Source organism: Myotis daubentonii, chromosome 7 (assembly GCF_963259705.1).
Source record: "Myotis daubentonii chromosome 7, mMyoDau2.1, whole genome shotgun sequence".
NCBI lineage: Eukaryota > Metazoa > Chordata > Mammalia > Chiroptera > Vespertilionidae > Myotis > Myotis daubentonii.
The window spans coordinates 80,493,695-80,519,779 of NC_081846.1; the positions used below are offsets into that span (position 1 = coordinate 80,493,695).

The 26,085-nt window shown below is 45.6% G+C and overlaps 1 protein-coding gene across 1 annotated transcript in view; it reads right to left on the reverse strand.

The window, feature by feature from the left end:
* The window catches only part of GPR39 (G protein-coupled receptor 39), a 182,732-nt gene that overhangs the window by 48,508 nt on the left and 108,139 nt on the right, over positions 1-26,085 (reverse strand). The window lies entirely within an intron of this gene.

Here is a 26,085-nt window from a genome sequence, read left to right on the forward strand (position 1 = left end):
CGAGCTCACAACCAAGGCATGTTCCCTGACCAGAATCGAACTGTGACCTCCTGGTTCATAGGTTAAAGCTCAACCAGGCTGCATTAGCTTTTTAACCATCCTCCTTGTTTTCATTCTTGCCCCTTAGTGTCTGCTATTCCCAAAACTATATCCAGAGGGATCATTTAAAACCTTCGTCAGATCATGTCACTCCTCAGCTCACTCCCTCCAATGGCTCCCCATCCAACTCCAAGAAAAATACCACGTATTTACTAGGATCTGGTCCCCTCCCCACTACTTTTCTAACATACTTCCTACTATCCCTTCCTCCCTGACTGCTCAGCCGCGAGCCTCACTGAACATACCAGGCATGCTCCCACCCTAGGGTTTTGTTTTGTTTTTTATCTCCTGTGATCTCTACCTGAAATGCTCTTTCCCTAGATACCCACATGGCTCACTCCTTCACCTCCTCTGGTCTTTGCTCAAACGTCACTTTCTCCTTGAACCTTTGCTGACGACCCTATTTAAAGTTGCACTCCTGTGCTTCAATTTTGTCTTTAGCACTAATCCCTATTTGGCATGTTGTATATGTAATATTTGCAGGATTTATTTTCTTATTCCCCCATCAATTAAGACAATAAACTCCATGATAATAGAAATTTTTGTCTATTCTGCTCTCAATCTCTTGAATACCCCCTGCCATTAAGTGAACCCTCAACAAAGATTTATTGCACAAATGAGTCCCTGTTCAGCAATATACTTATGAGTACAATTTAGTTCTCATTTATTGCTGGTCAGAATGCAAAATGGTGCAGCTACTTTGGCTGTAAACCAATCACATGCTGGCATGGGCTTACACCTACCATATGACCCAGCAATTTCACCCTAGCTATTTACCCAAGTGAATTGAAATTCTTATGTCCCAAAATAGAAACAACCAAGATGTCTTTCAAAAGGTAAACAGATGAGTACAATTTAGTTTTCCTGCAGCACACTTATCTACTGTGACTATGTTGATCTGTGAATACATACACTGGGTCTACATAAGATGTGTTTTTCATTCTGTGCTTCCATTATAATCAAACTGGCCCTTGAGTTTTTATACACCTGTCTCTCCAGGTTATTGGTGTGAGTCCATCCCTGAGATATGGACCTACTCTCATTGTGCTGACAGCAAGGGTGAGAATCAATGCTTGAACTTGGGTGACATCATCAGAGCAAGTTTTATTTCTACAAACTCTTGAACTCTGGCAAGTCCCTAACTCAGTACCTGCTCTTGCAGTCCCAATGCAAAACCCACTCACATAGCTTTGAATCAAAGATTGGTAGACATCAATGGGCCATAGGTCCTGGTTCACACTTCATTCTGCCCATGTAGGAAAAAAGGGCTGAGTGCTTGTCTAATGTCACACAGCTAACCAGTGGCAGTCTGGACTAGAACCCAGGGCTGGTCCTCCAGGTGCCTGACCATCATCCATGTGTGTGCAGGTGCACTCGCATATGTCTGAGTATTTTCAACCTCACTAGTTCTATTTTCTCATTCTGTCTACATAGGCCTCTCCTGTTCATTCCTGTTCCTTGGATTTCTTTTCTTGATCTGATAATAGATACACTTGTTAGCTAGAAATTTCTAGCAAAGAAAACCAGTGTGTGCTTTGTTTAAGCATTCCCTTTCAGTATTTTTTTTTATTTTGACTTTCTGTTCCTCAACAGCTTCAAAATTTTGCTTGGTTTTGACCAAACTCAGTACCATGTCAAAGGACTGACACGTAGTTCAGTTCTAGCATATATGTAAAAAAAGGCTCTTAATTTTTACACAGGAGTATGCGTGGTTAAAATGAATTTTAACAAGAGCTGGCACAGGCATAGGGATTACTGAGAAATGACCTCAGTCCTTTGTCATCACATACTAAATATCAGTATCCCCCCTGACCCCGCTTCTCACTTCCCTTAACAAAACAAAGACCCAAACTCATTTCTGAGATACAACTGCCCCGTATCCCACAGAATCAGGGAGGAAAAAAAAAACTCCTTCAAGTTAAGTGTAATTTACATATTTATGGATATGACACTTAAAGCAACGGGGTACTTTTTGTTTAGGAAATACTAATTTCTTGATCTGACAAAGAATAAAAGCAAATAGGGTTTGGGTAAAGCTCTTCAAGTAAAAAAAAAGGGGAGGGAGGAAAGGTCCCACAACTAGCTGCACCCAGGAGTGGAAGCCTCTTGCCCCTTGTGCACGCACAGTCCAGACACTCTTTGATGTGATGGAGTGAGCAGGGATCTCTGCCCTGGATAAAACACCCAGGCTGGAACTCAAAGAAGAGCATAGCGCCTATTAGTTCTATGAAATGAGCTTAAAGGATATGAAAATTTTATCAGATAAGCAAAATTAATTGAAATTACATCTCTGCCTAGAAGATATGCAGATGGAAAAGATCAGATACTATGGGACAATTAAAATCTCATTATGCATCCAGTCCCCGGTGATCCATGGGAGATGAGAGCTGGGGGAGGGAAGGCTGAGCCTCCTGGCTCCAAAGCTGATGTGGAGGAATCTTGGTTGCCAGGAAACCAGTTAGTAACCAAGGAGGCAGAGGGGTAGAGGGAGAATCACTTGCCAGAAAGACCCCTCCAAGGTTTTGTTGCAGACACTGGCCATGATTCCCCACTTAGATCTACCTAACACGACACAGTCCCAGGAAAGGTGAGCTCTTGGTCAGTCCAATTCTCTTTGGCTCACACAACCCCAAATGACTGATCTGATGGAATTTTTTTAAACAATTGAATCAGCCTGACCTATCAGGTGTTTCTGCACTGAGTAAACAGAGTCTAAGTTATAGGTGTTCTAAGGTGAGGCTGGAGCAAGAACGTGCCAGGTGTGCCCTGGGGTCTTATTTACTTGGTTCCTCTATCTACCTGTGGGGATTGTGTTTTCCAAAGGGTAATGCAGCAGCATCTCCCATCCCAGATGCTCCGTTGCAATGTGACTTTGTCACATCCCCTCCAGAGGTGGGGTCCAATCTCATCTCCTTCAGCATGGTGGGCCCGGGACGTCTACCAATTGTATGGTGGTGGTGACAGCATGTGACCTCGGCAGCCACACATTAACATCATGGAGACTCTGCCTCGTTTACTGAACATGCAGGCTGGGAGCAGTGAACCTCAATATAAAAAGATGTAAGTCCCGCCCTAGCTGGTTTGGCTCAGTGGATAGAGTGCTGGCTTGTGGACTGAAGGGTCCCGGGTTCTGGGTTCGATTCTGGTCAAGGGTACGGATGTCGGTTGCAGGCTGGATCCCCAGCCCTGGTCCGGTGTGTGTGGGAGGCAACCAATTGATGTGTCGCTCCCACATGGATATTTCTCTGTCCTTCCCCCTCTCTTCCTCTCTCTCTCTCAAAATCAATGGAAAAATATTCTCGGGCGAGGATAGACAAAAAATAAAAAGATTTGTAAGGGTTAACAAAAATAAAAATAAATAAAAAGATTAAAGTCCGACCCCTTGGAAGCTACCATATGAAGAAGCCAAGAAACCCCGCAGCTCAGGTCCCAGACAAGTGAGTGTGGCAGCCTCCAGGTAACTCCTGCCCCAGCTGTCAAGCCAGCCCCCAACCTCCCCGCTTTCTAGCTGAGGCCCCAGACCTCATAGAGCAGAGGAGACAGTCCCACTGTGCCAGGCCCTGACCCACAGAAACAATGCGCATAATATATTAGTAGCTGGTTGAAGCCAGTTTATCTGCAGCAACAGTAACTGCAATAAGACCCTTGGCCACTTTGATATTGTGATATAACAAGAAATATATATATTTGGTTTTCCTCCAGGTTTCTGACACAGAGCTTCTAAAATTCTTGTGATGAATGTCCTGAGTGACAGGGGTAAATGCAGTGTCTTTTGTTATTCACAATAAGCCCATGAAACCACACCTGAGTTATGCTGAGGATAGAGGCTGGTTGCCAGAGGAACCAACCCTATGATTATGGGCTCAGAAGTTTCAGACCCTCCCCACCTCCCACAGACCTCTGGAAGGTTAGAAGGGCTGAAACACCAATGGCCAACGACTTAATCAGTCATGCCTGGGTAATGGAACCCCCACGAACCCCTGAACAATGAGGATCAGAGAGCTCCTGGTGGCGAACATATCCGCATGCTCGGAGGTGGCGTATGTCACGGGGACTGACGCTCCTCTGCTTGGGATGCTGGCATACCTCGCCCTGTGCTCCCCTTCATCTGGCTGTCAACTTGCAGCTTTTCCATATCCTCTGAAATAAATAAACTGGTAAACAGAAGCAGTGTCCCTCTAACGTCTCGGAACTGTTACAACAAATAAACCTGCAGAGGTGGTCATGGGAGCCCCTGAGTTGGACAGAAGTATGAGTAACCCAGGAACCCACACTTATGAGTGGGGCCTGAAGTGGGTGGGGAGGTGTCTGTGGAACTGAGCATAGCGCTTGTGCTATCTCTGGGATGTTAGTGTCAGAACTGAGTTAAATTACAGGACACCCAGTTAGTGTCCACAGAGAAGTGGAGAACTGCTTGGTGTAGAAAACCCATCCACTTGGTGTGAGAAGTACTGAGTTGAGAAACAGTCTTCCGTTAGCCATCCTTCCTCCCACCAGAGAACTCAGCCCTCCCGCTGCCTGCTGAAGAGGGAAAAGGCATGTGTGGAAACAGCCTTCCCCCAAAAAGGGGTTCAGACAGGAGACAGGCCAGTCCCCAAAGGCCTTTGTTCCAAAGATTGCGAGCCACTCCATGCCTTAATGAACTCCACGGCTTCCTCTTCATAATCACCCTCACCTCGTCCTTCATCCCCATCTCCCATCTTCTCCAGCCACAAGACCTACTTTCCTGGTCTAGCCCTGCAGCCTGCAGTCGCATGCCAGGTCCCATACCTCATGAGCGCCACTCAGATTAAAGTGCTGGGCAAGAGACCTTAGCACTGCTAGTGTGAAACTCACGACCCTTACAAAAGCGGGTTCTCATTCCTTACTTTTGTCACAAGTCTTTATGCTCATGATAACCTGGCCTCTGTTTTCCATCACCAGAAACTGCAAAACCAGAAAGAAAAAAAAATATTTTAATATTTGTTAAAGACAAACCTACACAGGACAGCAACTATTTTTTTCAACTATTTCATGGTAGTTCAAGGCCAAATGACATAAAACAGGTAAACTTTTATGAAGGCCCTTAACCCTAACATTGGCTCCAGCTATGAAAGGCAGCTGTTGTATAATAGCATCCTGGTTCTTGGCTTATTGTAATAGAGTTAGCTACAAATAACTGAAGAAATGGCCAAAGAGCCGGAGGTTTCCTCATGTGTTATAGAGACCTTGGTTTCCAGGCTTTTTTCTGTCTAGAGAGAATTTTTTAAAAAGATAGCACAACTTCACCGGACACCTGACAGCCTCCATGCGCAGCAGGCATGGTGCTGGTGAAACGCCACCGCCCTCAACCTGGACCAGACAGCCTTGGGCCACCCTGGTAAATGTGGTTCCCACTGGGGACCTTTCTCATTGTTCAACTTCAGCCTTTCAGTGCTGCCAAGCAGAAAACCAGGCTCCATGTACAAACTTCCTCTTCACACGATTTGAGAGATGCCCAAATTTTAAAATCCCACTTTCCACCACATCAGTTAATAATCAGATATTTCCTGACAGAAACTTGCAAGTCTAGAGAACCGAACTCACCATTGTTTCCTAAAGAAGCTGGAAATATTGCTGAACGTCATTTTAAACCAGATTGGGGGGGGGGGGGGAGTGGATCAAGAATCCCACACAGTGGTCACAGATCTATCATTGCAGCCAGTGCCACATGCATTCCAAGGCCCTGCGTCTGTGCACCATGAAGCCACTCCCCTAAAATACCTCCAACGATAAGCCTGGAGTCTATAAATGCGGTTTAAATACGGAGGGTGATGTTTGTCAAGGCAATTCCAGCAGCTTTGCTGTGGGACCTACCTGACCGATATCTGACAAGGCAGGAGCAGAAGTTGCTAAACTGTTCAGTGCCACGCAGGGTTTCCGGGACCCCCTAAGGCAGCGGTTCTCAACCTGTGGGTCGCGACCCCTTTGGCGGTCGAAGGACCCTTTCACAGGGGTCGCCTAAGACCATCCTGCATATCAGATATTTACATGACGATTCATAACAGTAGCAACATGACAGTTATGAAGTCGCAACGAAAATAATTTTATGGTTGGGTCACAGCATGAGGAACTGTATTTAAAGGGCCAGGAGGTTGGGAACCACTGCTAAGGTGCCTCAGCCGGTGAAATCTGTTGGGGCCACCAAGCACTGCGGACAGCAGGAGTTCCTCCCCAGGAGGAGGCGACAGGACAGGAGCAACCTGTGTGAGGCAGCAGCTCCTCCCACTCAGACAGGAGTTCCCTCCACAGCAGCCGGCTCTGCAGTGGGGCTCCCCGAGTAATGCGGGCGCAGGGTCTGCATCTGGCGCGCGCCGCTGGAATCACCGACAGACGGCTCTCGTCTATAAATACTGACTATAAATGTTGCAAATGGACAGCTTTATTTTTTGGTTGCGCCCTCCCCTCCTTTTCTTTTTTGTAAGAGTTGGCGGAGACAGCAGACACTTTACTGTCTGCCTGTGAGGAACAGCCAATGCTGCACCAGTGTCATTAGCATACGCATTAGCTGGAGCCCATTTGCTCTCCCAGCAGCGCCCGCTTCCCACCAGTGGCAGCAGCCGGGAATCAGGGAGCACTAATGGGCCTGTTAATGAAGTTTTGCAGAATTGGTCTCTCTGAGAAGGGCATTAAAAAAATCCATCCAAGAGCCCGATTTCTGTGGGTTGGTTTCTCTCTCTTCTGCCCTCGCTCCCACCCCAAATAAAAGCAAGGAAGCAGCACCCAGGACCCCCACGCTGCATGCACCAGAGGACCAAGGGAATGGTTTCTAAGTCTGGCGCAAACAGCGCCCCCACCCTCTGTGTCCTGTCTGTCCAGCTCCAGCCACTGTCTGCTGGCCTGGCGCAGGGGAAGGAGGGAACAGCAGCCCTCCTGTAGAGAGGCCAGGGCATGGACACAGCCCAGCAGCCTGACCCCATCCTCAAAGAACGCCACTTCCAGGGGAGTTTGCAAGATGTGTGCTAGTACAGCTCATATCAGTCACCCTGAGCCCCAGGAGGAAACCTATATCCCCATATTGGTTCATGTGTGTGAGGGGAGGGGGGGTCTGCCTGAGTCGGGGCTGAGGGCCAGGGACGCCCTGAGAACCAGAGGTGACTCCCCTCCAGGAGCCCAAGGAGAGTCCAGAAGTCCCAAGAGGAGAGGGGAGGGAATGGAGTTGGGGGAAGGCCCAGCAACAGCCCCAGATGGCCTGGCTTCAGGCAGGGAGCATTTGACTGCTCCCCAAGGGCCCCCGGGAGAGCCCCAGGGTAGCTGGGGAAAGCAGCGGGGGTGGGGGTGGTTATTCTAAATCGGATTGTCTGGAAAGTCAGGCAAACACCTGGGCCTTTTACTTATTTAAACACGAGCTCCTGGTATATTACCGAGCGCCAAGTACCACGCGGTGCCCAAACACTGGTGTTGTGCTGAGTCATCTCAGGGGGTCCGTGAGTGGCCTTCCTGGCCCCCCACCCAGCCAACCCATGGTGGGGGACCAGACAGCCTGGGCCTCCTCAATGGCCACCCCCCAAACCCAGGCTATGGAGGATTTTGAGGTTCCTGGAATTCAGTCTCCAGGAATTCTCTCCCCCATTGTTAAAAGTCCATAAACACGATTTTGATTTAGCAGGTTATCCACATGAATGCCGCTAGATGGGGAGGATTATTCCAGTGAGGGAGAGCAAACACTGATTGGTAATCGTGTAATAGGCACCCCATTTCCCACTAAATTGCTCTGAAAGCCTCATTTGCTGAGAGCCTGTCTACTTTCCCAAACAGGGCCTTCTTTCTTTTTTTAAAATATATTTTATTGATTTTTTACAGAGAGGAAGGGAGAGGGATAGAGAGTTCGAAACATCGATGAGAGAGAGAAACATCGATCAGCTGCCTCCTGCACACCCCCCACTGGGTATGTGCCTGCAACCAAGGTACATGCCCTTGACTGGAATCAAACCTGGGACCCTTCAGTCCGCAGGCCGACGCTCAATCCACTGAGCCAAACCAGTCAGGGCTAGGGCCTTCTTTCTTGAAGCCTGTGGAAGTGGACGGGTCCCCACTCCTTTCATCTTCCCTTTTAAAATGCAACTGTGAACTTGGCCAGGCCTCCCTTCCAGGGCAGACCCAGCTCCCTGGCCTCTGGATAGCCAGGCAGAGTACCCAGGCCACATTCCTCCCTCTGAGGACACCCCTGCTTCCCTGTGAAGGGACAAAGCCTAGGTGTCCCCTATGCACCTCTGGCTCAGGGGGTGTTCACTGGCTGGTCTAGTCATTATAGTGCAGTGCTTCTCGATCTTCCTAATGCTGCAACCCTTTAATACAGTTCCTCATGTTGTGGTGACCCCCAATTTCATTGTTACAAATTGAACATAATTAAAGCATAGTGATTAATCACAAAAACAGTATGTAATTATATATGTGTTTTTCCGATGGTCTTAGGCGACCCCTGTGAAAGGGTCCTTCGACCCCCAAAGGGGTCGCGACCCACAGGTTGAGAACCGCTGAGCTAGAGGCTTTCCGAAAGTTGTATGCACCAGAGGGTAATGCTCTGGCCTTTCAGGGGAGGCCTCCCCTGAACATTTCAAAAACAAGTTGCTCTCTGCCAGCAGTTCTCCCGCCCCAGGGCCTCCCCTTTCTTTCTGCATAGAGGCCTCTGCCCTCCAACCTTGGCCTGAGGTCACTGTCCCTTCTGTTCAAGTACAGCCTTTCCTTCAAAGGACACTAAAATACGGCTCCCCCAAAAAACAAAACACAAAACTACCTGTGGCATTTTAAAGACTTTTCTACAAATTCTTTGTCACTCATGCCTAGAAAGGTGGGAGCTATGTCATTGCCCTCAGTGACTTGTGTAACTGTTAGAACACAGCAGATGTGACCTCCTAGCTCAGAAGGGCCAGTATTACCTGCAGGGGAGGCGCTCTGTGCTCTCCCAGCCTCCGGGAGCACTAACTGCTCATGTGAGTGAAGACCCCAGACCTCCCAGCCCGGGGTCAGGGTGCCTCCAGCACCACGTTTTCCCATCTGCGGCCTCAGGCATTAGGGCACAGAGACCAGCCACTCCTGCTGGGCCCTGTCCTGATTCTTAACCACACGTTCACCGGCATAATTAAGTGGGCTGAGCTTAATTGGCCCCTCAGTCTGGGCGTTGTTTGTCCCCACAGGGTAACTAAAATCTTCCAAACCCTCTCTCCCTGCACCATTCTCTTCCTCAGACCTTCAGCTCTTCCGAACTCAGAGGCCAGCACCACAGGCCTTACTCCGCTGGCTGGCGAATGCTCTCACAGCCGCTCTTTCTTTTTGTTTTTAATCATCACCCAAGGACATGTTTCTATTGAATTTTTAGAGAGAGAAGAGGGAAGGACAGAGGGAGGGAGGGAAGGACGGAGGGAGACATCGATAGGCTGTCTCCCCTATGTGACCCCAACTGGGTATGTGCCCTGGCGGAAATCAAAGCTGCCGCCTTTCAGTGTAAGGGACAAGCGCCACCAAATGAGGCTGCTTCTATCTTTTAAGACTGATTAAAAGTGTCCCACTTTGGGGGGATGGAAAGATTTCTTTTAAGGGAGGTATGTGTGCTGGGGGATCTCATGTAGGCAGTGCTGATCGCTAGGAAGACAGCCCTGTTGCTTTGCCACTTCTGGCCCACAGTAAAGGAACATATCTCCTACGTTTACCCAGCACACAGACAGCGGGTACACCTGAGCCCACTGGAGGGAACTGTGCCCGACTCATGAAGAATTCTGACCTCTGCTCAATTTCCCTCTTTTCAATGCCCCTTGTGACCCACTAAATAGAATTCACAACTCACTAATAGATTGCCCCACCGCTGGAAACCTCACTGGCTTAAGTAGTGAGGTCAGAAAGGGGGGGGTGGGAACCTGGCCCAGCTAGCCAGAGTTTGGAAGGCACTGTCAGCGGCCATGCCCCCCCCCCCCCGGAGTCCCCCAGGGCTCAGAGATACCCCACCCTCTGTGTGGGACCCATCCTGATAGTCCCCTGAGCTCTGCAAGGCTCCAAGGGTGGGCGGCCCAGCCCTGCCACTCGGCCTCGCTGTCTTCCCTGCTCTAGCCACGCTGGGCACAGCCAGCAAACACTCTCTGCTCCCATGAGCCTTCTAAGACAAGGCTAGCCTTCATGCAGTCTTGAAATAAAGCCTGCCTAAAAAGCGAGTTGTAAATTACTGAAGAAGAATATCCTGCAATTTCTTCTTTGTAGAATCGTGAATCGATACACCATAGTTCACTAGGACCTTTAACACTAAGTCTCACTCAGGCAGGAATATGATTTTATTCAGAACCTACAGCACAGCCTCCTCCCTGCATGCTTCTTCCACCCCCCACCCCGCCCCCGCAGTTAGGTCCTCCAGGTGCCTGCCAGGAACCAAACTGTCCTCCTCCCTCCTCCCTCCTCCCTCCTCCCTCATCATCTGTAGCTTTGACCCACACCAAGTCAGGCCACCTGAAGATGGTGCGTGACAGGCCTGAGGATGGAGAGTTGGCCTCACCCAGCACACCTGTCACTTAATCACCTGCTCAGATGTCTGCCAGGTGACTCCAGAACCAGCAGGCAAAGCCAATTAGCAGTTTGTCTCCTAACCACTGAGTCATCTACCTTAGCTTGTTTGAATCCTTTTGTGTTTTTTGTTTGTTTGTTTGTTTTTGTTTGTTTTGTGTGTGTGTGTGTGTGTGTGTGTGAGTGTGTGTTTGTTTTTTAATCCTCACCCAAGGATATTTTTTCCAATGATTTTTAGAGAGAGTAGAAGGAAGAGGGAGAGACAGAGAGAAACACTGATGTGAGACAGACACATCGATTGGTTGCCTCCCACATATCCCCGACCAGGGCCGGAACCTGAATCTGAGGTACCTGCCCTTGACCGGAATGGAACCCGGGACCCTTCCATCTGCAGGCCACTGCTCTACCCACTGAGCCAAACTGACTAAGGCTCCTTTTGTTTTTTGAAACACCCGTAGTAACTAACGCCACAGTCGTATAAGAACTCAGTAAAACTAGAGTTCATGCCGCATATATTCTTATTTGGATAGCTAGTTTTAAAAATGAATCGCTCCCGCGGGAAGGTGGGTCGTGGGAGCACCACGCTTCATCGGCACTGAAAAGCCTCTCAGGCGAGAATTCTTTCCCTGAAGAGGGCAGCGGGGTAAAACAGTTTGGTCTCTTTAAATATTCTTGCCTCCCTCCAATTACTATGAGATCTATCTATCTTGCCCATTGACCTAAGGGCCTCACTGCCTACGGACCCAGCTGCATTTTCCGTGAATACTGGGAGTCAAGCCCGGGAGCTGGGGGTCAGTGCCAGCCCAGACACCTGACTCCAGTTTCCTGATCTCTGATGTGGAGAGCGATTGCGAGAGATAGGAAAAGGGGCATCAGAAAAGATAATGGGGCCACCAGCCACAGGAAATATTTTTGTCCCCATGTAATATTTAAAAATATCTGGGAGGCCTTATTACAAAGCCATTTCATGGCTCCCGGGGACCCTGGACCTCTTGGGTGTTTCACTAAATTTAACCCAGATTGTTCTCCCCCTAAAAAAAGTCACTGCTTTCCTTATGAAGACTCCCCACTGGGTATTGTGTCAAATGGAAAGAAATACCTAATAGAGGATTTAAAGGTTTCCTGCCAACTGCCCTTTCTTGCTCTGGTCTCCTGTTAAATCAAAATGATTTAACAAAATGAAACCCATAGAGAGAAAGTCACTGCAAAACTAAGTTACTCAGTGAGTCTTCCTAAAACTGCTCTGCTCAGAGGTCTACCCAAGTTTTCACTGCCTTCCCTTTTGCCTCTTCTAAGCCAACGACGCAGTAACGATGCAGTTGGGTTTTTAAATCTTTACACCACTTTACAGGAGAAGTTAGTTTTACTGTTAATTTTCAACATGCCTGATCAAAAGGAACAATTACAAAGCTGGACTTGATCCCCCACACTGCATTTGGTTCTAAAACCGGGCTTGGGACATGGCTGAACCTCTTTCCATGACTAAGGTGCACCTAACGAAAGATGAAGATTCTCTGCACAATGGCCAATCAGTGTGATTAAATACACAAGTAAACATACTTTCACTTTCCAAATATGATGTTTCTGGCCCCTGAATTGGTGAAAATCGACCATATCCCATCCATCCATACTTTTCCCGTTAAGTGTCTCTATGATGGATAGGACGCCTTTGCATCAAGTGAAAGGAAACTTTCTATTGTGGGTAAACTTTCCAAGACTGGAAGTAAAGCCAACTCCAAACTCACTAGTGCTCTCCCTTTTCCCAGCTGAGACCATAAAAACAAAAATTTAGTGATCACTCGCACTAAGTTACCCACTTGATCCTTAAAACGATCCTAACACTTTTCACTCCCATTTCCTAAATGAGGAAACCATTAGACTTTACACAACTGTCCTAAAGCTACACAGATAAGTTAACCAACTACAGAACTCAAAGCCCAAACTTTGCCTCTAAAGCTCATATTTTTATTCATCTTGCTAACTCGGCCTTTGGTAAAACAATTTCCAAAAGCTCTGGATTAACAGTATAGTTTTTTTTTTTTTAACATAATACTAATTAAGCCAACCTGTGAAAAGCAGACTGAAACTTCAGGCATTTTACATCCAATTATCCCAATGGTACATAACCCTTATGTCTCTTCACAGAGAACCCAGCCACTTTATTTCCTCTTGGAACTTTGAATGTTAACAATTAAAAAATGAAATATATTTGATGCTGAAAAAGCCTTATTCTGGTATAAATTAAAAGAGAAAAATGACATCATTTCTCAATAGATTACAAAAAACACTTTGCTCAGAAATACAACAATGAAAATTTAGTTTTTAGTCAAGTAAGTGTTGCAGACCACATTCTAATATAATTAAAATGTCTGCCAAAGATCAGCAGCTAACAACAAAGCAAAAAGTGATAAAACAGAAAGGACAAATATACAAATCCAGAGTTATAGTTGGAGTCTTCAACACTACTCTCTCAACAAATAGAGAAAATTATTAAGAACTCAATACCATTAATCAACAGAACACTCTACCCAATGACTGTAGAATACACTTTCTTTTCAAGTTCCCAGAGACCTCATACCAAAAATAACCCCTATCCTGGGCCTAAAAGACAAACTTCAACAAATTTAGAAGAATTTAAATTATGCAGTTTCTCTGACCATAATGAAATCAAACTAGAAATGAGTAACAGAAAGATAACAAAAAACTCCCCATACACTTGGAAACTAAACAAATCTCCTAAATAGACCAAAGAGAAAGTCTCAAGAGAAGTTTAAAAATACATTTATTTAACTGAATGAAAATGAAAAGGCAACACATCAAAATCTGTGGGACACAGCTATAGCAGTGCTAAGAGGAAAATTTATAGCACTCAAGGCATAAGTTAAAAAATGAAAGTGTCTAATAATCTAAGCTTCTACATCAAGAAAATAAAAAAGAGCAAAGAAGAAGGAAGAAAATAATAAAAGCAGAAATAAATGCAAATAAAAGCAGAAATACGATAGAGAAAATAAATGAAACAGAGAGCTGACTCTCGGTTGAAAATATCAATAAAGTTGAATAATCTCTAGCAAGACTAATAACGAAAAAAGGGAACACAAATTACCTGGCATGAATGGGATATTACTACAGATCTTGCAGACAAAGAAGTAATAAGACCCTGCAGACATCAAAGAAGTAAAAAGAGAATACTACAAATACCTCTACATAGTACATTTAACAACTTAGATGAAATAGACCAACTCCTCAAAAAATTTTACAATAGCTCACTAAAGATGAAATAGATTATTTGAATAGCCCTATAACTAAGGAAATTGAATTCTTCATTTAAAAAATTTCCTCCAAACAGAAATCTGTAAGTTCAGATCATTTCACTGAAGAATTCTACCAAATGTTTAAAGAAGAATAGAAATTTACACAATTTCTTCCAGATGACAGGTGAAAAAACACTTCCCAGTTCATTTTGTAATGCTACTATTACCCTAATACCAAAATCAGATAAATACAGAACAGAAAAAGAAAACCAAAGGCCAATATCAGCCATAGATGTAAAGACCCTTAACAAAATATTAGCAAATAGATTTCAGCAATATGTTTTAAAAATTTATACAGTATGACCAGTAAGGTTTATTCCGTGAATGCAAGACTGATTCAATATTTGAAAATCAATGTAATCCACCATATCAACAAGCTAAAGAAGAAAAATTACATGATCATATCATTTTATGCAGAAAAAGCATTTGACACAATCCAAAACCCATTCATGATTTTTAAAAAAATCTTGGAAAGTTAGAAATAGAAAGGAGTTTCCTAACTTGATAAGAAGAATCCACAAAAACAAAACAAAAAGACAAAACCACTACAGCTAACATTATACTTAATGGGGAAGAACTGAATACTTTTCCTCTAAAATGAGGAACATTTAGGAACTGTCTGTTTAGAAGGATGTCTGTTCTCACCACTCTTATTCAACACAGTGCTGCAAATTCTAACCAGGGCAATAATGCAAGGCGAGGAAATAATAGGCATACAGAAGAAAATGAAATGAAGAAGAAAAACTGTCCCTATTTGCTTATATAGAAAATTCCAAGGCATCTACCAAAAAATAAAAAGTCTACAACAAATACATGAGTTCAGCCATCACAGGATACAAGAGCAACACATAAAAATCAATCACACTTCTGCACACAATAATGAAAAAACAAAATTTAAAAGATAATACCATTTAAAATCACTCGGAGAAATACTTAGATGTAAATCTAATGAAACACATATACAACTTGCATGCTGAAAACTACACAATGTGCTGATAAAAGAACCTAAAGATGAACTAAATAAACAAGACACATACTGTGTTCATAGATTGGAAAATTCAACATAGTACAGATGTCAAGTCTTCTCACACTAATACAGAGATTTAACGCAATTCTTTTAAAAATATCCACAAAAGTTTTTGTGGATATAGACCAACGATTTTCAACTTTTTCATCTCATGGTACACATAAACGAATTACTAAAATTCTGCGACACACCAAAACATCTTTTCTGCCGATCTGACAAAAATAATAATTTTGATTGATTTATAAAAATGAAACAAAACAAAACTAATGATAGTCATTATCTACCCTTTTTGCTCAAAAGTGACTTTAAAAAAGCATGTGCCTATGCTTGTATATCAGGATTTCTGGTACCAATAATTGACCAATCAGACATAATTTATTATACAATGTGACCAATAAGATGCAATTCTTATTATATGATCAATATATTTATGGCTCAAGACAGGGCATTCTCACTGGATGGCTATTGTGTTGGCTGTGATCATTTTTTGACAATCTAAGGCAAGCATGTCAAACTCGCGGCCCGTGGGCCACATGCTTTGTTTAATTGGCCCATGTTAGCCCTTGAGTTTGACATGCTTGATCTAAGGGAAAGGAGGTCTATGCCCCTGACTAAATAGGCATTTTCATGTTTTAAAAATTCTTGCTGCACACTGGATGGAAATCGCTGGAATAGACAAAATCATTTTAATATTTATTTATTTATTTTTATTTTTTTTAAAATATATTTTATTGATTTTTTACAGAGAGGAAGGGAGAAGGATAGAGAGCTAGAAACATCGATCAGCTGCCTCCTGCACACCTCCTACTGGGGATGTGCCCGCAACCAAGGTACATGCCCTTGACCGGAATCGAACCTGGGACCCTTCAGTCTGCAGGCCGACGGTCTATCCACTGAGCCAAACCGGTTAGGGCCATTTTAATATTTATAAGAAGCAAAGGAACTATAATATCTTAAACAATTTTTAAAAAGAATAAAATGGGAGGAACTCATCTACCTTATTTTAAGACATACATAGCTACAATAATCAAGACTGTAGTATTAACAAAGATATAATCATATAGATAGTCAATAGAACAGAATAGAGAAAACAGAAATAGGCCCATACATATATGCCCAATTGATTTTTGCAACCTGGATGAATCTCCAGAGAATTATGCTGAGTGAAAAAAGCCAATCCCCAAAAGTCACATACTGTATGATTCCATTTATATAACAGTCTTGAAATGACAACACTACAGGAGTAGAGAATAGGTTAGTGGTTGCCAGAGATTAAGGACAGAGAGAGTGGGATGGAAGTGGGTGTGGCTATAGAAGAGCAGCATAAGGGACCCTTGAGGAGACAGAAATGCTTTGTCTTCAGGCATTAATGTCCAATCCTAGTTGTGATAACTTACTATAGTTTTCAAGATGTTACCATTGAGAGAAACTGAGTAAAGGCTACAAGGGTTCTGTCTGCATTTTCTCTTTCAACTGCATGTGAACCTACATTTATCTTGAGTCTAATTGAAAACCACACAGGAAGAAAACACAGATGAGTGTTTAAATGATTAAGGGTTAAGCAAAAGTTTTAAGCACACAAATCAATAGATAAAATTATAAATGAAAGATTGTTAGATCTGACCATAAAACCCTTCAAAATGTTTGTAGGTAAAAAAAAAAAAAATTATCATGAATCATTCAATAGAATACAGTGCTGCCATATAAAGAACAAGGAAGCTCTTTATGTACTGATAGAAAATGACTTAAAAATAAGAGAAAAAGGTTGTAGAAGAGTACAGATATTTATTATTTGTACATAAAGGAAGCAGAAATGTAAAATATGTTTATAAAGTTGTCATGTGTAGAAGAAAGTCTACATAGTGATAACAATAAGTGACTTCAAGAGGGCAACTAGGTGATAGGGCAGCAATACCATAGAAGGGACACATTATGAATACTCTTTAGACCAGCCGTGGGCAAACTACGGCCTGCGGGCCGGATCCGGCCCGTTTGAAATGAATAAAACTAAAAAAAAAAAAAAAAGACCGTACCCTTTCATGTAATGATGTTTACTTTGAATTTATATTAGTTCACACAAACACTCCATCCATGCTTTTGTTCCAGCCCTCCGGTCCAGTTTAAGAACCCATTGTGGCCCTCGAGTCAAAAAGTTTGCCCACCCCTGCTTTAGACTGTCAAATCTGGAGCCATACAACACATGTACTACCCTTCAAAAATAAATTATTATTTGTTAAATAACAGATATATCTTCTACAAAAGAAGTTTTAAATAGAAAGAACAAAATAAAATGTTAGCAATAAAACTAAAGAACTATAACATCCTTCATATGTAAACATATCTTTAAATATATTAATATAAATATCCTGTTCACCATTAAGAAAAATCTGCAAAGAGCATAAAGACAATTTTCAGAAGTTGAAATTTACATGACTAAAACATTCAAGACAATATTTATCCTGATTAGTAATCAAAGATAGGTGAATTAAAGATAAGCTGTTTTGCCTATCAAATTGACAACAAATTTTTAAAATAATACTTGATGCTGGCAAGAATGAATAAACATAGCCCTACATGTAAGCTGGAACAACTTATAAAATATTGGAAACAGCCAAACTGACCAAAGAGAAAAAAATGTTGAAATGCAGTATGGTATATCCTTACCCTAGAATATTATATAGCCATTTATGATGCCTTTGAAAATTGCAGTGGTTTACAATATTCATTATATAATAAAAACATCAACATGTAAAATTGAATATACAAAATTATGCCAGTTAAAATGTAAAAATTCTAGTTGTGAATTTCTGGACTGCAAAACAGCAATAAAAACTTTGAAAAATAATTAATACATGGTATTAACTGACTTTTGCTGGGGCCCCAATGAAGTTAAATTGAAGTTCAAGAGACTTTTCTTACAGTTTGGTTTTTCTCTCAGCTCCGGAAAGTTCCCTGGCTAAAAGGCAACTCTCTCCTTTCCCTGTTTCCTCTATGGCAGCTGACATTCGCATTCAATTAGCTTCAGAGAATCCCCTAACACAGCTCAGAACCTTGGATATGGAATCCTCTCCTTGCCCAGTGAGCTTGTCAATCAATCCATCAGATGGGAGGGACCCAAGGGAATGGATCTTGAAGTTAAAAGAGCAAAAACCAATTTATCCCCCCGGCATTGCTTCCATTTGGCTCTGTGTCTGCCTCAATGGAAAGTGGAAAGTGATTCTGATTACCCTCTTGTCACTCTGCCTGCTGGAGGGCCTGTCTGCCAGCCTGGCTGGGAGGTTGGCACTCTGTCCTTGTGCGGATGTTCTGCTGGCACATGCCTGGCCCTCTCTCCTTCTCCCTCTCTCCTCATCACTCTGAAACCTTCCTGATTGCTTTTCTTATTTGGGAAGCCAAGGTGTCGATCAACAAAATGAGAAACAACCAGTGAACTGGGTGCTCACAAATGCTTCCCTGGTCAGCTTCTGCCACAGAGGAGGGAGAACCAGAGGAAAGAGGTGGAAAAGGAGGCTTTGGGGGAGTCCTCCTAATTTTTGAAAATAAACTTATTTTCCAATTTTCCCAACTTAATCTGTGTCTTGCCTTAGTTAGAGTGCACTTCCTATCCAGAAACCTCAGGCCTGGCTCTGAGCGCCTCTGAAGGAAGAGTGAGTGATAGAGCAACAGCCTAACTCTGCTATCAGTGGGGGAGCAATGATTGGACATACAGCTGGTGGCCATTGGGAGAAAGGCCACCATTTCTCTTCTACATTGGACACCAGTCTGGGCCTGATCAGCATTCTTTCTTCTGGTCACAGACACATCTTTCATTTAGGGAAACGCCACATCCTGAGTCCAACCTCCACTGGGCATGCGACCCAGTCCCATTTCCTTGGCCAGAATGATTCAGGGTTGACTTGATGATCCAAAGCAGACAAATTATAATCAATTCTATGATTTCTTCCCCAGGACTATGGGGAAGAGGCTGGGTGAGGCAGGATGGCTAGCTGGCAGGGGGGAAGCCTGTTGCTGCTGGTGGCCCTTCTTGCTACTATTTGCCCGAGAGGATGATGGAGCACAACAGCCTCCTATGGGCCACCTGAGATCACCTGGATTCAGCCATACACCCAACATTTGGATTTTAATTGATTTTAATTGCCCATTCAGTCTACCTGCTTATTTTTACATAGTAGTTTTCCTTCCTATGCAAAGATCTTCATTCTAGGACCTTGGCTGGATTTTTTTTAACCCCTGATTTTCTACCCTCGCAAATTGTGGGGGAGGGCCTGTGTTCTAGAATTTTTAAAAAAATCATTTTTTTACCTAATCACAACCAGAATGACCAACTTTTCGTTGCAGAGTGACATTAATTTAACCGTCCTGAATTTAAATACCAAATCAAGATGTGACTCCCCTATGACAGACACTTCGAAGGCACCTCTCCTGCTCAGTCACAGGATAGATTCAAACAGTGTGCAAGATATCAAGTCAGGTCAGAGGTCGCTCAAATTTGAACACTAGGATGACAGCCTTTGTTTAATCATTTCTTAATTGGAAAATAAACCAGAGACTTGGGGAACAGAATGAGGTGAATGTGGAAGTGAGAATTTAAAGTACCAGATTAAGATTATTTGGGCAAAATTTACTCATTCAGTGAACACTCACAGAGGCCACAGTAACCACAGAGCACTGAGCAGAAGGCCTGCCTGTGCCACCTGCCCTAAATGGGAGGTATGATTATTATCCGGCTCTGGGAAAACAGCCCCTGCCCTAAAAGAAGTAAGGAATTCAGCCAAGGTCCAAGCTCTCCCAAGGCGGGGCCCTGAATTCTAACCGAGGCCGATACCCCAGAGCCACAACCATTCCACTGTAGACTCAGGAAACACCTGGGCTGAGCCACCGGGAGCTCACAGTGTCCCAGGGGAGGGACAGAGAGAGAGGAGAAGCCACACTGCTGAGGGATAAGAAGAGGTGAGAGGGGAGGAAAGGGAGGCAGAGTCTGGACAACTCTTTCTATGGAGGAAAGGGGAGGCCCAGATAAGAGGGGGAACATTCTCGGAGGGAGGGTGTCCTTAAAAGAAAAGATGGGAGAAACCTGAACATATTTAAAAAGGAATGAGAAAGAATAAGGAGAAAGAGACTGAAAGTTCTGGCCAAAGAGGATGGTTGGTACAGTGATACAGCGAGGCCTCCAGGAAGGCAGGAGGGGAGAACAGTTGGGCTTGAAGTAGACATTAGAGGGAATGTCAGAGGAAAACAAGAACGATGAAAACAAGCGCACACCGTGAGCAGGGCGGCATACTGACTGGAGGGGGGAGGACGTGCAGGTGGAGAAACTGAGGAGCAGAGGGTGCCTAATGGGACCACTAAGTCTAAGCGACCAGGTGGGCAGCGGGACACATTCCGGAATCTTGAGAGGTGAGGAGCTCGCGGAAGTGGCAGCAGCGGGTTTCCTGGAGAGCACAGAATCCCAGCGGGGGCCGAAGTGATAGGAGGGGCAGGGAGCAGGACAGCTGGGGCCCAGATGATGGTGGAAAGGAGATACCATCGCTGAGTCAAGGCCAGGAGAAGCCCAGCGAAGGGAGGGGACGCATGGATGGACCACAGACCCAGAGGAGGGAAGAAAAGGGGAGGGGACCCTGGCACTGAGGCTTCTGGGGAACCCCAATTAAGCCCCTTGGAACCAACTAGAGACTAAGGTCTGATACGTACCTCCCCAGCCCTATTTCCAGGACACCAGATGGGGCTGACATTGTAGGAGAGGGTGGGACGCCCCACTGTGACCGCACTCTGAATCTAGGGGACACTGGCTTTCAGAACTCAGCCCCACAGCTGGAGAACCCTCTCCCTGGCAGACTACCGAGCCCCCTCTCACCTCCACAGCTCTTGTCCCAAGTGGGGTACAGTCCCAGGGAAGAGGTGACTCCTGCTCAGCCAGCAGCAGGCAGCTGTGGGCTCCAAGAATCAATCAAGCCCGACAGCGGGTGGAGCTGGACTGGAGCTCAGTTCCAGGGACACAGAGTCTATGCTGCTTCAGCAAATCAAGCTGAATTAGGCAGATTCCAGGAGCGGACTACAAGAAGCACTTGTTCAGCCTTCCTAAACTGTTAAAGCAGTCGCCCGGCCTATGAGAATCAAGCACCTCTCTCCTCACTCTTTTCATTTATCTCAACTCTTGCTCATGGTAGCATAAGGAGGGTGAATATATCAAAAATAGTAAAAACTCCCATTTACTAACAGTAAAAACTTGCAACATGCCAGGTACTGTGCTAAAGCCATGGAATGAACGATGGCAACAACACTTTGAGGCAGGCGTTCACTTCATCAGACAGATGATAAAACCGAGGCACACGGAGCTGGACCGACTCGATACACACAATCAGTGAGCAGGGTCCAGGCCCCAATCTGCCGGCCTCCGGCAACACCCCACGGCCTTCACACGCCGCACAAAGCACTCACCGGCTCTTGAAGGCTCCTCACCTCCGTGAGCGGCTTCATGGGAGTCGGAGGAGCTTTACACTCATCCCTGCGCATCAGCAGGGCAGACCTCAGAGCCTCTCTGGAGCCTGGGATCCTCAGGGGCTGGGGCCCGGGCCTGCTGCAAAGTGAGCGGAACAGGCCCCTTATAAGGCAAGAAGCCTCGAAGAGAGGGGCTTCCCAGTTTGGCTGATTGAGCAGCTGGTGGCCTTGTTAAGACCTAGGTTCTTTTCAGCATTGCCCTCTGCGGTTCTCTCAGAGGAGTTTCAGCCCTCTGGCCTGATACCCACAGTCGGCAAAGATCGCTGCGTGGCCCTGAGCTCCTCATCCTTACCTACAACTCCAGAGACCTTGAAGGAGAAAGAGGGAACATCCCTTCCTGAAGGGGCAGAAACCTTTGTCTAAATCCCACCCCTATCCCTGTGCTCTCATCTGTCATTGGCCAAATTGGCATCATCTGCCCAATCCTGAATCAAGATTGTTCTAGAGCAGTGGTTCTCAACCTTGGCTGCACATTAGAATCACCTGGGAATCTTTTTTTAAAATCCTGATTTCTGGGCCTCATCCTCCGGAAATTCTGTTTCTTTGTTACTAATGTTGTGGCCCCACCCCATAACAAAGAAACAGAATCTAGACCCGTGGTCGGCAAACTGCGGCTCTCGAGCCACATGCGGTTCTTTGGCCCCTTGATTGTGGCTCTGCCTAAGCCTTAGGAGTACCCTAATTAAGTTAATAACAATGTACCTACCTATATAGTTTAAGTTTAAAAAATTTGGCTCTCAAAAGAGCCAAAAGAAATTTCAAAAGAAATTTCAATCGTTGTACTGTTGATATTTGGCTCTGTTGACTAATGAGTTTGCCGACCACTGACCTAGACCAATGATCCTCAATCCTGGCTGCACATTTTAATCACTGGGGCGCTTTGAATACACACTCCCGACCAATTACATCAGAATTTCTGCAAATGGGGCCCAAGTATCAGCATTTTTTAAAGAATGACTCAGGCATTTTTTTCCTTACCCCTGAGGGTATGTTCTTTTATTGATTTTTAGAGAGAGAAAGGGAGAGAGAGAGAGAGAGAGAGAGAGAGAAACATCATTATGAGAGAAACATCGATTGGTTACCTCCCGTATGTTCCCCAACCGGGGATCAACTGAGCCACCCAGCCAGGGCAATATCGCAGGTGTTTTTAATGTACAGCCAAGGTGGAAAACCACAGCTGGACTAATCAATTTCACCCCTGGGCCAGATGCCAGAGGAAATTCTGGATTCTGCTGGCAGGAAAGAAGGCAGATGGGGTGGGGGATGGGTAGGCCATTGATGGTGGCTGTGAGTCCTCTCAGCAGGACTCAAAAGATATGGAGCACAGGACGAGAGAATGTTCATGGAAAGGAAAGGGTCTTAGAGGGAGGCCTGAGGGAGGATGGAAGCATAGACCAAGACCCAGAGTGTCTACCTGGGAGGCTAGCACAGTGCGGGGCCCCCAGGGTTTATCGCAAACTCCTTCAGGATCCCTCCCACCACCGGACATTCTGTGTATCCCCCACTCCTCCAGGTGCATCCTCACCCATAGCACTGGGGTTTTTTGCTGTATCCATGGCACCCAAACAACACTGTGAAAGGTTGGTGAGCCGCGGAGGAGGGAGGGGATAGTGAGAGCAATGGGACAGGCAGCAGCCCCAGCAAAAATACACCGGAGAGATGATAGGACCCTGAGGAAACACTCCTGTTTTGAGATGTGTCTGTGGCCCAACCTTGCTTTTTGTCTCCTAGGAAACTCACCCAACCACATGCGCTCATAGAGAATCTAAATGCCTCTGTGGTTCCCAGGGAGGAAGGTTGGGACTTAAGATGTTTCTCTATGGATGTCCTTCACCTGTTTTCTCCATCTCTCTTATTTACAAATGTCAGTAGAACCAACCTTGGCTGAACCTGGAATCACGTGGGAAGCTTCTAAAAGTCCCATTACCCTAGGGGTCAATCCTCACACCATTAAATCAGAGCATCTTTGGGACAGTTATAAGCATTAATGGTTTCTAAATCTCCCCAGGCGATTCCAAGGTATAGCCCAATTTGAGAACCACTGTTCTAAATTCAAGATCCAAATAAACCAATATCTTCATTTTTATTTTTAAAAGTTTCGTATGAGAATCCTCATCAGGAGTCACGGAGTTGTTGGAAAGGATCCCCCATGTTAAGCCTGAAAGTCTGGATGGAGGGTGAGTGGCACCATCGGAGCCTTTTTTTCGACAACACGGGGTGTCTTTTTCAAGAAGGTGCTGATAGCTAACATCCTGCCACAAGCCTCAAGGAGGAGGCGCGGTGGAGGTGTAGTCTGCAGCCTACCTACCCAGGACAGGCACTAACTCACGTTTGACATCTGTTAACAGACAAGTATAGAGAGAAAATGATTTTGAACACAGGATAAAAGGAGAAGGGAGGGAAATGCCATTAGCAATGACCCAGAAATTTACAATAATTGAATGCACTCTCAGTTTATTATTAGTGCTGCTGCCCTGCAAGCTTCCAGGGAGGGACGGGCACCTGTGAGGCAACCGGGGTCACTCAGGCAGCCAGGAGCTCAGGATGCTCAGCTGTGGCCCAGGCAGCGGCACCCTCCATGTCATGAGTTTAATCTGTGCACTAACGCAGGCAGCTCCTCTCCTCCAGCACAGATACCTGTTTTCCAAGGGGAACTCTGCCTCTGACACCTCAGGTCAGCCGGGAGGGTAAATATGTTCCCCACAGGTTGGGTTTCTCATCTTCTCATGACAGTGGATTTTTTCAAGGTAAAACGGGCTCTTTTAGGGGCTGTGGGAGGATGAGTCGCAGCTGAGGCTCCAGCACTTTGCCGTCCATTAGAGTGGCCAGCGAGCCTTTGCAAACCCTGTGTGCACACCAAGCTGCCTCCCACAGCAATCACAGCAGTGGCTGGGGCAGGGCCCTGGCCTCAAGGCTTGGTGAGGCGCCTGGTGATTCTACCTGCAGCCAAGTTTGAGGACCAGTAAACTGGAGGCCTGAGATCACTGCTCACCCCCACCCCCAGCTACACGTTCAGATCTGTCCGGAGCATTTCCAACTACCAATACCAGTGACCACTCCTGGAAACACTCCTCTCCACTAGCTGACCTGGGGTAAGGCTGCACATTGGGGTTTCTGAAAGTCCCCAGGAGGATCCTACCAGGAGCCAGGGTTGAGAAGCACTGAGCCAGAGGGAGGGGCTCACAGCAGTCAGATGGGGTCACCCTCACCAAAACCTTAGCAGGACCTGAATCTTCTCTCAGAGAGACTCTGGACAGAGGGGCCAGGCCAGTGCTGTCTGGGTGAGCCTGAGCCCCCAGCTGGATTAGTGCCCCAGGTAGTTCGCATGCTCACCCATCAGGGGGGAGGCAGTTCCCACCCACATGCCCTAACATTTTAAGCTGGATGCTGACTTCACTTATTTTTATTTTTTACAACAACCTTGTATCTAAGCTTCTAAAAGTCCCAAATATATTTTTATTGAGTTCAGAGAGGAAGGGAGAGGGAGAGAGAGATAGAAACATTAATGACGAGAGAGAATCATTGATTGGCTGCCTACTGCCTTCTGCCCTTGACCAGAATCAAACCTGGGACCTTTCAGTCCACAGGCCAACACTCTATCCACTGAGCCAAACCAGCTAGGACTAGGTTTCAAGCATCTGTTTGAAAGAGTCCTGTGGCAGACAAGTCTTTAGTAAAATTAATCATTCTATATAATAAAGAGGTGATATGCAAATTGACCCTCATGCCCTCACATCATCACAAGATGGCCACCCCACATCACAAGATGGCTGCCCCATGTCATCACAAGATGGCCTGCAGGGGAGGGCAGTTGGGGAAATCGGGCCAGCAGGGGAGGGCAGTTGGGGAAATCGGGCCAGCAGGGGAGTGGTTAGGGGACGATCAGGCTGGCAGGCAGAAGTGGTTAGGGGCAATCAAGCAGGCAGACAGGTGAGTGGTTAGGAGTCAATAGTTCCAGATTGTGAGAGGGATGTCCGAGGGGTCCCAGATTAGAGAGGGTGCAGGCTGGGCTGAGGGACACCCGCCCCCCTCCAGTGCATGAATTTTGTGCATTGGGCCTCTAGTAATTTATAAGTATAATCATCCACTCTCGACACTTGGTCTGTTTTCAAGCTCTGTGTTCTGACCTAGTGATGTGCTTACACTTGCAACCCTATGGTGGAAACGCCTTTGTATAATTGCTCGGTCTTAGCCTTGCCTCTGGAATCAGAGTAAACACTGGCACTCACCCCGTGGGTCCAAGCAGCAGCCAGCTGCTCCGCCAGGCCTCTGTGGAGCGCTGCTGCTTCTCTAAGGGGGCAATTTCACCTGTTGTATTCACATCTGGGTCATGATGAGAAATGTCCAAACTGCATACACTTTGGATTGCAGTCTTTTGCCCTAACTATTCAATGAGCTTTCAACTCTGTTTTTCTGTCTAGCTGCCTGAGCTTATTATTAGGTGAAAGATGTGGGAAGCGATGGGTGAATTCATTGTACATGTACTGAGTGCTGGGTTTGGCGCTGTGTTAACAGGAGACCGCCCCGTTAACAGGCAGCTCACTCTGGGAGACAGAGAAAGGGATGCAGGGGAGGCAGCACCAGGTGCTAGGAGACTCAGAGAAGGGATACTTGACCTAGTCTGAGAGGTCCCAAAGGCTTTTT